At 41.6% G+C, this 12,412-nt stretch overlaps 1 pseudogene across 1 annotated transcript; it reads left to right on the forward strand.

The window, feature by feature from the left end:
• The first annotated feature begins 3,942 nt into the window (after positions 1–3,942).
• Positions 3,943–5,512, forward strand: LOC100999533 (annotated as a pseudogene). The gene has a single exon (XR_160159.5). The product of XR_160159.5 is annotated as an argininosuccinate synthase pseudogene (transcript).
• The last annotated feature ends 6,900 nt before the right edge of the window (positions 5,513–12,412 follow it).

Consider the following 12,412-nt stretch of genomic DNA (forward strand, 5'->3'; position numbering starts at 1 on the left):
GTAGTTACAAAAGACTATTTTAAGCTGATAACAACTTAACTTTGCTCACATAGAAATATTTTAGACTTTTACCCTCTTCCCCACAATTTGCAATTTGATACCTTAATTTATATATTTCTTTATTGTATATTCCTTAACAACTTATTGTAGCTATGGTTATCATTGATCATTTTGACTCTTAACTTTTACGTTAGAGATCCAAAAGATTATATAGTACTATTCCAGTAAATGATTATCCTGAATTTGCTTATGGGCTTACCTCTACCAGTTAGTTTTATACTTTCATATGTTTTCATGGTAGTAATTGATTTCCTTTTGCTTCCAGTTGGACCACTTTCTTCAGCATTTATTGCAGGACTGGTTTAATTGTAATGAACTAAAGGTCTGGATTAGAGGCAAAAAAAAAAAAAAAAAAATTGTAATGAATTACATCAGCTTTGGCTTGCCTGGAAAATACTTTATTTTCCCTTCATTTCCAAAGGATAGTTTTTCTGGGTATAGTATTCTTCGTTGAATAATTTTTTTTCCAGCACTTTAAATATATCATTCCATTCTCTCCTGGCCTGCTAAGAAATCTACTGATAATCTAATGGAGATTGTTTTATACATGACTGGATGCTTTTTCTCTTGCTGCTTTTAGAATTATCTCTGTCTTTGACTTTCAATAGCTGAATTTTAATGTGCCTCAGCAAGGACTACTTTGGACTGAATTTAACTGGGGACTTTGAGCTTACAATTTGTCAGCTTATTAAATAAGCTTTCTATGCCTTTTTCTGAGCTTCTTTCTCTATAATTCCCATAATGTGAAAATTTGTGTTCTTAATAGTGTCCCATAAGTCTCATCTTTCTTCACTCATTTTAATATTTTTTCTGTCTATCTAAGTTATTTCAAATGATCTGTCTTTAAGTTAATAAATTTCTTTTGCTTGACCTAATATGCTGTTGAAGTTCTCAATTGTATCTTTTATGTTATTCACTGAAGTCTTCAACTCAGGATTTATATCTTATGTTATTTATTTATTTGTTGAATTTCCCATTTACATCGTAAATTGTTTCCCTGATTTTGTTGAACTGTCTACCTGTATTCTCTGGTATCTTGTGGAATTTTCTTAAAACTCCAAAATTTGAATTTTGTCCAATTCTGCATCACCGTGTCTTAGCATTGTTTCTAGGTGTTGGAAGAATGTTTTAGTGTGTGCATGTTTGCTGGTTGAACTTTCTATGGGGCAGAGTGGAGTCTGAGACTTCTTATTTGACCATTTTGTGAATGTTACTCTTGTATTATAATTTGCTTAACTGTAAAACCATTAATGGACATCTGGTTGTTTTCAGTATTTGGATATTACAAAAAAAGAAGCATACACATTCATGTACATGTTTGTGTGAATGTCAGATTTTATTTTATTTTTTTTTGGAATGAATACCCAGGGATGCAATTGCTGGATCATATGGCAGTTGCATATTTGGTTTTTAAAGAAATTGTCAAACTGTTTTCCAGAGTGGGTCTGCCATTTTACATTTTCACTAGCAATGTATCCGTAATCCAGTTTCTCCACATCCTTGACTGTCTTTGGTGTTGTTATTATTTTAAAATTTTTAGCCATTGTGATAGGTATGTAGTGATATATCTCTTGGTTTTAATTTGTGTTTTTCTATTGACTAATAATATGAAACATCTTTTCATGTGCTTATTTGCCACCTTTCTAGCCTGTACAGTGAAATGTCCTTTTATGTCTTTTGCCCATTTTCTATTTGGATTTATTTTTTATGTTGAATTTTGAATGTTCTTTATATATGCTAGATGGTAGTCTTTTGTTGGATATCCGGTTTGCAAATACACTCTCCCAGACTATAGGTTATCTTTTCATTCTCTTTACAGGGTCTTTCATAGAGCAAAAGTTTTAAATTTTGAGGAAATCCAATTGAAAGAAAAGTTTTTTTTTTCTTCAGTAGATTATGCTTTCTGGTGTTACATCTAAGAACTGTTTGTTTATGTTTTCTAAGTTTTATAGTTTTGTGTTTTACATTTAAGTCTGTAATACATTTTGAATGAACTTTTGTATAAAGTATGAGGTCCAGGTAAAGGTTTTTTGTTTGTTTGTTTTTTGGTTTTTCTTTTTGCCTATGGATGTTCAGTTATTCCAATACCATTTAAAAAAATTCTAAAAGCATGATTAGTAACATTTTCTTGTACTTTAAATTAACTTGAGAATAAGAACCTAGTTTTCAGAACCTAGTTATTATTTAAACATTTTTCTCCCAAATATTTATGGGTATATTTTAAAAGGGTTATTCAAAATTTATGGTGCAACTACCCTACATTTTTATTTTATTTAATATTTATTTATTAATTTGTTTTTGAGATGGAGTCTCTCTGTCTCTCAGGCTGGAGTGAAGTGGAAATAGATAATTTCTACTGATATGTTTTCAAGCTTGCTGTCTCTTTCCTCTGTCATCTCCATTCTGTTGAACTATTGAGCCCATTGGGTGAGCCCAATGGGCTATTGAGCCCATTTGGTGAATTATTTATTTCACATGTTCATATTCTCTTTTTCAGTTCTAAAACATCCACTTGATTTTTTTTTTATTTCTCTGGATGACAATGTCTATCTTTCTATCCATTTAAACAGTGTTTACCTTTGCTCGATGAAGCCTGTTTATAACAGCTCTTTAAAGTATTTGTCTGATGATTCTAAAACCTGTTTCATCATAGCATTGACATTGGTTGAATATATTTTTCCTTGAAAGTCGATCACATTGTACTGGTTCTTTACATATTGAACACTTTTGGGCCGGGCATGGTGGCTCAGGCCTGTAATTTCAGTATTTTGGGTGGCCAAGGCAGGCAAATTACTTGAGGTCAGGATTTTGAGACCAGCTTGGCCAACATGGCAAAACCCCATCCCTACTAAAAATACAAAAATTAGCCAGGAATGGTGGTGCATGCCTTTAATCCCAGCTACTTGGGAGACTGAGGCAGGAGAATTGCTTGAACCCAGGAGGTGGAGTTTTAGTGAGCCAAGATCATGTCACCACTGCACTCCAGCCTAGGCAACAGAGTGAGACTCCATTTCAAAAGAAAAGAAAAGAAAAAAAAAAACAACAAAAAACCATTGAGTACTTTTTTATTTTATTCTGAACATTTTGAACATTATGTAATAAATCTCTGTCCCATTAAATTCTCTGGAGAATGTTAATTTTATTGTTTTAGCAGGTAATCAATCGATTAAGTTCAAAGCACAAGTTCTGTCTTGCCATCTGTGGGCAGTGGTTCCAGTGCTAGCCTAGTTTTATTATACTGTTTCGGGAGTAGTCCCTGCACATGCCATTCTGAGACATGGGTGGTGGATGATATTGTAGTTCAAATTTCAAAGGCTTTGCTATGATGCATTGGATTTATCTTGTGTAAGCACAGCTTATAAATTATCTTGGAACTTGTGGCCGAATTAGGGGATCCCTTTCTCCAGCTATTTTATCTCTAAGATTTTATCTACATTCTTTAGCTCGCAGGGTTCATTTTTCCAGATCCTCTGCCCTGGTTTTCTCAGTTTTTTTTTTTTTGTTGTTGTTGTTTTTTTCCGAGACAAGGTCTCACTCTGTTTCCTAGCTGGAGTGCAGTGGAACAATCACAGCTCATTGAAGCCTTGACCTCCTGGGCTTAGGTGATCCTCCCAACTCAGCCTCCTGGGTAGCTGAGACTACCGGTGCATGCCATCATTCTTGGCTAATTTTTTATATTTTTTGTAGAGACGGGGTTTCGTCATGTTGTCCAGGCTGGTCTTGAACTAGACTCAAGCAATCTGCCTGCCTCAGAATCCCAAAGTGCTGAGATTACAGGTGTGAACCACTGTGCCTTGCTGATTTTCTCAGTATTTAAAAGTCCCTGTCTGTTGCATAATTCTGCGGTGGTCCACCATTGAGTTAAATTCAGAAGATAGGCTCTGCCGCCTACCACCGCTGCCCGAGCCCGAGTGGTTCACTGCACCGTGAAGACAGATTCCAGACGCCAGGAACTCACGCCTCCAATCCCAGACACTATGCCCAGCAAAGGCTCCGTGGTTCTGGCCTACAGTGGCGGCCTGGACACCTCGTGCATCCTCGTGTGGCTGAAGGAACAAGGCTACGACGTCATTGCCTATCTGGCCAACATTGGCCAGAAGGAAGACTTCGAGGAAGCCAGGAAGAAGGCACTGAAGCTTGGGGCCAAAAAGGTGTTCATTGAGGATGTCAGCAGGGAGTTTGTGGAGGAGTTCATCTGGCCGGCCATCCAGTCCAGCGCACTGTATGAGGACCGCTACCTCCTGGGCACCTCTCTCGCCAGGCCTTGCATCGCCCGCAAACAAGTGGAAATCGCCCAGCGGTAGGGGGCCAAGTATGTGTCCCATGGCGCCACGGGAAAGGGGAATGATCAGGTCCGGTTTGAGCTCACCTGCTACTCGCTGGCCCCCCAGATAAAGGTCATTGCTCCCTGGAGGATGCCCGAATTCTACAACCGGTTCAAGGGCCACAATGACCTGGTGGAATACGCAAAGCAACACAGGATTCCCATCCCGGTCACCCCCAAGAGCCCATGGAGTATGGACGAGAACCTCATGCACATCAGCTACGAGGCTGGAATCCTGGAGAACCCCAAGAACAAAGCGCCTCCAGGTCTCTACACGAAGACCCAGGACCCGGCCAAAGCCCCCAACACCCCTGACATTCTCGAGATCGAGTTCAAAAAAGGGGTCCCTGTGAAGGTGACCAACGTCAAGGATGGCACCACTCACCAGACCTCCTTGGAGCTCTTCATGTACCTGAACGAAGTCGCGGGCAAGCACGGTGTGGGCCGTATTGACATCGTGGAGAACCGCTTCATTGGAATGAAGTCCCGAGGTATCTACCAGACCCCAGCAGGCACCATCCTTTACCACGCTCATTTAGACATCGAGGCCTTCATCATGGACCGAGAAGTGCGCAAAATCAAACAAGGCCTGGGCTTGAAATTTGCTGAGCTGGTGTATACCGGTTTCTGGCACAGCCCTGAGTGTGAATTTGTCCGCCACTGCATTGCCAAGTCCCAGGAGCGAGTGGAAGGGAAAGTGCAGGTGTCTGTCCTCAAGGGCCAGGTGTACATCCTCGGCCGGGAGTCCCCACTGTCTCTCTACAACGAGGAGCTGGTGAGCATGAACGTGCAGGGTGATTATGAGCCGATTGATGCCACCGGGTTCATCAACATCAATTCCCTCAGGCTGAAGGAATATCATGGTCTCCAGAGCAAGGTCACTGCCAAATAGACCCCTGTACAATGAGGAGCTGGAGCCTCCTCAATTTGCAGATCCCCCAAGTACAGGCACTAATTGTTGTGATAATTTGTAATTGTGACTTGTTCTCCCTGGCTGGCAGCGTAGTGGGGCTGCCAGGCCCCAGCTTTGTTCCCTGGTCCCCCTGAAGCCTGCAGACATTGCGTTGTCACCGAAGGGAAGGGTGGGGGGCAGCTGCGGTGGGGAGCTATAAAATGACAATTAAAAGATTAAAAAAAAAAATTCAGAAGATAAAAGAATAAAAAAAACAAAAAGCAAAACTAGGAAACATTCCTTGAAATGAATCACTCTTTATGTTACTTCCTTCCCTAATCTACCTACTATTGTTACTTTTTAGAGTCAGCAAGTATTTGCTTTTTGTATTTTGTCTGAGTTTTTAGTTGTAACCAGTGGGAGAAAAAGTTGAAGTGGGCTTACTTCATTTTGACTGGCACTAGAATTTTCAAACAATGGTATTCTTAGAGATGTTGCTACAACTTTGGAGTATGCTGCCTGAGAATTGAGTACTTTTATTCATGTTTTTGTACTAGTGAACAGAACATGCTGGTGGGTGGTATCTTGAGTAGAGTATACCTGATATGGTTTGGCTCTGTGTCCCCACCCAAATCTCATCTTGTAGCTCCCATATTCCCATGTGTTGTGGGAGGGACCAGGTGGGAGATGATCGAATCATGGGGGTGGGTCTTTCCTGTGCAGTTCTCATGATAGTGAATGGTTCTCACGAGATCTGATGGTTTTAAAACAGGAGTTTCTCAGCACAAGCTCTCTCTATTTGCCTGCCACCATCCATTTAAGACATGACTTGCTCCTCCTTGCCTTTCACCTTCTGCCATGATAGGGAGGCCTCGCCAGCCACATGGAATTGTATGTAAGTCCAGTAAGCCTCTTTCTTTTGTAAATTGCCCAGTCTCAGGTATGTCTTTCTCAGCAGCATGAAAACAGACTAATACAGTAAATTGGTATCAGTAGAGTGGAGTGCTGCTGAAAAGATACCCAAAAATGTGAAAGCAACTTGAAACTGGGTAACAGGCAGAGGTTGAAACAGTTTGGAGGGCTCAGAGGAGGACAGGAAAATGTGGGAAAGTTTGGAACTTCCTAGAGACTTGTTGAATGACTTTGACAAAAATGCTGATAGTGATATGAACAATAAGGTCTAGGCTGAGGTGGTCTCAGATGGAGATGAGGAACTTGTTAGGAACTGGAGCAAAGGTGACTTTTGTTATGTTTTAGCAAAGAGATTGGTGGCATTTTGCCCCTGCCCTAGAGTTTTGTGGAAGTTTGAACTTGAGAGAGAGATTTAGGGTATCTAGATGGTGGAAGAAATTTTTAAGAAGCAAAGCATTCAAGAGGTGATTTGAGTGCTATTAAAGGCATTCAGTTTTATAAGTGAAGCAGACCATAAAAGTTTGGAAAATTTGCAGACTGACAATGTGATAGAAAAGCAAATCCCATTTTCTGAGGAGAAATTCAAGTTGGATGCAGAAATTTGCCTAAGTAATGAGGAGCCAAATGTTAATCCCCAAGACAATGGGAAAAATGTCGCCAGGGCACATGTCATAGGTCTTCGTGGCAGCCCCTCCCATTACAGGCCTGGAGACCTAGGAGGAAAACATGGTTTTGTGGACTGGGCCCAGGGCCCTTGTGCTATGTGCAGTCTAGGGACTTGGTGCCCTGCATCCCAGCTGCTCCAGCTGTGACTAAAAGGGGACAAGATACAGTTCTATCTGTGGCTTCAGAGGGTGCAAACCCCAAGCCTTGGCATCTTTCATGTGGTGTTGAGCATGGGGGTGCACAGAAGTCAAGAACTGAGGTTTGGGAACCTCTGCCTACATTTCAGAGGATGAATGGCAATGCCTGGATGCCCAGGCAGAAGCTTGCTGCAGGGGCGGGGCCCTCATGGAGAACCTCTGCTAGGGCAGTGCAGAAGGGAAATGTGTGGTTGGAGCCCCCCACAGAGTTCCTACTGGGGCACCACCTAGTGAAGCACCACCGACTGAGAAGAGGGCCACCATCCTGCAGACCCCAGAATGGTAAATTCACTGAGAGCTTGTACCGTGCACCTGGAGAAGCTATAGACATTCAATGCCAGCTCATGAAGGCAGCCGGGAGGGAGGCCATACCCTGCCAAGCCACAGGGCTGGATCTGCCCAAGACTTTGGGAACCTACCTCTTACATTAGCATGACCTGGATGTGACACATGGATTCAAAGGAAATCATTTTGGAGCTTTAAGATTTGACTGCCCTGCTGGATTTAGGACTTGCATGGGACCTGTAGCCCCTTTGTTTTGACTAATTTCTCCCATTTGGAATGGCCGTATTTACCCAATACCCGTACCCCCATTGTATCTATGAAGTAAGTAACTTGCTTTTGATTTTACAGGCTCATAGGAGGAAGGGACTTACCTTTTCTTGAATGGGACTTTGGACTGTAGACTTTTGAGTTAATGCTAAAATAATTGAGACTTTTGGGGACTGTTGGGAAGGCATGATTGGTTTTGAAATTTGAAGATATGAGATTTGGGAGGGGCCAAGGGTAGAATGATATTGTTTAGCACTGTGTCTTCACTCAAATCTCATCTTGTAGCTCCCATAATTCCCACGTGTTGTGGGAGGGACCAGGTGGGAGATGATTGAATCATGGGGGTGGGTCTTTCCTGTACGGTTCTTGTAACAGTGAATGGGTCTCACGAAATCTGATGGTTTTGAAAATGGGAGTTTCTCTGCACAGGCTCTGTCTTTTCACCTGCCACCCTCTATGTAAGACATGACTTGATCCTCCTTGCCTTTCACCTGCCATGATTGTGAAGCCTTGCCAGCCACATGGAACTGTAAGTCCAATAAGCCTCTTTCTTTTGTAAATTGCCCAGTCTCAGGCATATCTTTATCAGCAGTGTGAAAATGAACTAATATAGTACCACAGAGAGGGATCCTAATTTCTACAAAAAAGGATCTTGGTTTTGACCAAAAACAAGGACTAGAAATGACCTCCTTTATCATCTATGAGAAAATTTCTAATCCTGGGGGGAACATACCATTGCATGCTATTTGCTGACAGATACTTTGGAAAAAGGAAATTTTTGCCTAAAATATGATATATGCTGAAGTGGAAATAGTGATTGGTGCCTGCAGTGACCAAGGGCTATCATTAATACCTATGGGGTCTGCAGTTGTGTCCTTGAATGAGGTCTGAAATCCCTTGTGTGGTCAAATAATAATTTTTCTTTCTTATAAGAACAAATAGCCTTAATAATTTAAGATACCTGTTCTTAAGTAGGTAGGCCAAAACCATGTACCCTACCTTGGATGGTTTTCACTGGGGGAGGGTGAACATTATTCTCATACTCTTATTTAAAGCCCCTTTTGTTTAGCATTTCATTTATTTAATCTTTTGATACATATGTAATTTATATGAAAAGGAATTTGTATTTGGCTTTTACTGAAGACTCACAATTTTTGCTCCACAGAAACTAATGAAATTAAGGAGAAATTTGTTCCTTTGACTCCCAAATAAGTGAAAAAGAAGTTGCAATTGGAGTTTGCTTCAAAAATTGAACCCAAAATTTTTGCCCAGCAAAGTAATACAAAGGGTCATGACATTCAAGTGTCACCTTTTCCAGGGACAGTTTGCTAGCCTTTGCCATTGGCTTCAGACACTGAGAGAGACATGTCAGGTCTGGTTAAAAGCTTTTAGATCAGGAAATATTCTGCTATTTAGGGAAATGGATGAGTAGAATGCAAGTTATAACAAGATATTGCTTGAATTTTGCATTTGATAGACTTAAAAGGCATGTGAAACCCTTTGGCCAGACTCTGTCACCTCAAGACTAAGTTGACAGATTTTGAAAACTTTCATTTTATCCTAACTAAAAATAATTGAAGCTTGGTGTGGTGGCTCACGCCTGTAATCCCAGCACTTTGGGAGGCCGAGTTGGGTGGATCATGAGGTCAGGAGTTTGAGACTAGCCTGGTCAGCATGGTGAAACCCCATCTCTACTAAAAATGCAAAAAATTAGGCAGGCATGATGGCACATGCCTGTAGTCTCAGCTACTTGGGAGGCTGAGGCACGAGAATCGCTTGAACCCAGCAGGCAGAGGTTGCAGTGAGCTGAGATCGCGCCATTGCACTCCAGCCTGGGCGACAGAGCGAGACTCCATCTCAAATAATAATAATAATGATAATAATAATAATAATAATTGAAGTACCATTTAGTCCAGGGAGAGGGGCAGCTTCAGAATTGGTGGACTCTAATGTATAAGACAGGTCTAACCCTCACAGACATTTCATTTTCTCCCCAGGGTTCCTCCCGAAGCAATACTTTCTTGTAGTAATCCTTTTGCTTGAGACCTCAAGTTTAAAGATGAGACATAATGCATGTTTGGAGGAGGGAAGTTTAAGAAAACTGCATTCATGTTTTTTTTTCTTCCCCCCTAAGCAGCTCACTAATTAGAGTCCCCAGAGAGTATGGCTCAGACTACTTGGCACAATCTCACCTGTAGATTATATTTCCCTCTCTCACCCAAGGACCAGAGGGCTAACCTGGGGGAACCTATACTTGGAGTGGACTTCTTACTGTGGTCTGGCATAGAAAGAACCAGAGACCAGTGTCTGAGGCAAAGTCAAAATCAACACAGGGACTATGACACAGGGGAGGGGTACGAAAGGGACCCTGAATAAAAAAATCAGGAGTCAGGCTGAAAGTGGAGGAAACAAAAATGGTTCAGGAATAAAGTGGGGTGGTTCTGTGTGGTTTCTGGCACTGGTGCACTTGAAGTTTACATTTATTGGTTAGGGTGGAGTGGAATGGAGTGGGGGTGAGGGGCTAATGTAGACAGGCCTGTTAGAAGACTCTGAAGGCACAGGAAGAGGCACAGACAGCCACTCTGGAAGAGGTGTCTTTGGTACTTTTTTTCCTCTCTCTTTGTCAGAATAGTGGCTATACATCATTCTCAGCAAACTATCGCAAGGACGGAAAACCAAACACCGCATGTTCTCACTCGTAGGTGGGAACTGAACAATGAGATCACTTGGAAACAGGAAGGGGAACATCACACACCGGGGCCTGTTGTGGGGTGGGGGAAGGGGGAGGGATAGCATTAGGTACCTAATGTACATGATGAGTTAATGGGTGCAGCACACCAACATGGCACATGTATATATAAGTAACAAACCTGCATGTTGTGCACATGTACCCTAGAACTTAAAGTATATATATATATATATATATATATATATATATATATAAAGAATAGTGGCTATAGACTCAGTTGTAAATAAACACTTTTTAATTTGCTAATTTTCCTTTTTATAGGTATAAGTATTATTTTAAAGTATTTTATTGTAGCATTAAATGTGCTAAATGGTGAACAACAGCAACAACAAAAATCAAACACAAGCTTTGAAACCACAAAAAAGGTTTGAGAAAAACTAAAAATGCACCAGTAATCAGAACACACAGAGGTAACTACTACTGGTATTTAGGTGAATTTCATACCTGGTATTCTGGTGAATTTCTTTATAAGTCTTCCTTTTCTGAACTAAAAAGCAGCCCCCTCAATATTGTTTAGATTAATTTATTCTAAAAATATGTAATGAGGCCCTACTCTGTGCCTGACACTGTTCAAAGCACTATTATGTATGGTAGGAATGAAGCTGACAAAATCTTTGTCTTCTCTTGCTGACATGCCAGTGAGAATGGGGGGAGACAAACGTGAGCAAAACTAGTTAAATACATAATATTTTATATGTGAGTGTTAGAGAGAAAATAAGGTACAGGAGAGGCAGAGCTCTTGGTGTCTGAAAGAATTGTATTTTTAAAAAGGTTCATTAGAGAAGGTCTTACTAAGAATAGGGCATTTGAGTGAATACCTAAGGTAGTGAAGAAGCCATGTGCACATCTCGAAGAACAGGGAATAGTAGTTGCAAAGGCCCTGAGATGTGTGCCTGAGCTGTGAGAGAAGTGTTGAGCAGGCCAGTGTGCCTGGTGTGAGAGGGTGCAGGAGACTGGCAGGAGATTAGGTCAGGGCAGAAGTAACCTGCTGAAATGACTTTGGCTTTGACCCTGGGGATGATGAGAAGCCCATGGAGTGTTTTCAGCAGAGGAAGGATATGATTTGACTTATGTTTACTAGAATTTCTCTGGCTGACAGGGTGTGTGGGGGGCAGTGGAAGAAGTGGCTAGACCAGAGAGGAGGCCCTTGTGATAATCCAGTGGGAGATGATGGTAGCTCCATGTAGGCGATAGCACTGGAGGTGGTGAGGAGGGTTGGATTTGAAGATAGAAGTGGCAGGGCTTGATGATGAACTAGATATGGGATGTGAAAAAGGAATTCGGAGTGACTCGAGATGTTTGGCCTGAGCAGTTGGAGAGATGGAGTTACAACTAATTGTTGTAGGAAAGACTTTGGTAGAAGCAGGGTTTTGGGGGCAAGATTAGGAACTGATTTTGAACCTGTTAAATTTTGAGATTCCTTGTAGGTTTCAAAGTAGAGATGCTGAGCAAGCAGTTAGACATGTGAGTCTGGAGTTTAGGCATGAGGTCAAGGTTGACAATAATTTTGTGAGTCATCATCTGCATGTAGATGACATGAAAAGCCATGAGAGCAGATGAGATCAACAAGGGATTCAGTCCAGTTAGAGAAGGAAATGGTCCAAGAACTGAACCATGGAGTGGGTCAGAGCTAAGAAGTCAGGGAGATAAGGAATCAGCAAAATAGTTTGTAAGATAGGATGACACCAAGGCCACCTGGTGTCCAGGAAGCCAAGTGAAGGCATGTTGAAGGAGGCGGGACAGCACAGTGATCAGCTGTGTAAATGCTGCAGATAGGCCACATGGCCAGGTGTGGAGTGTGTGGGGAGGAGGACTGTGCTATGTGAGGGTTTTTTTCTGAGTTGTGGTTTACAGATGATATGATATTTCTCAGATGGAAAAAGAGAGGAACAACATTGCAAGAAGGAACTATTTGAACAAAATCAAGAGAACTAAAAGTAAATGTTTTTAGTGGCATGCCAAGTAATTTTGGGTATGGTTGGAGAGATGCTGGGAGATGAGGCTGGAAAAGTCCAGAGGGGCCTTGAATGCTTTGCTAAGGAAAAGGGAAGGATTGGAAT

Source organism: Papio anubis, chromosome 2 (assembly GCF_008728515.1).
Source record: "Papio anubis isolate 15944 chromosome 2, Panubis1.0, whole genome shotgun sequence".
Classification (NCBI taxonomy): domain Eukaryota; kingdom Metazoa; phylum Chordata; class Mammalia; order Primates; family Cercopithecidae; genus Papio; species Papio anubis.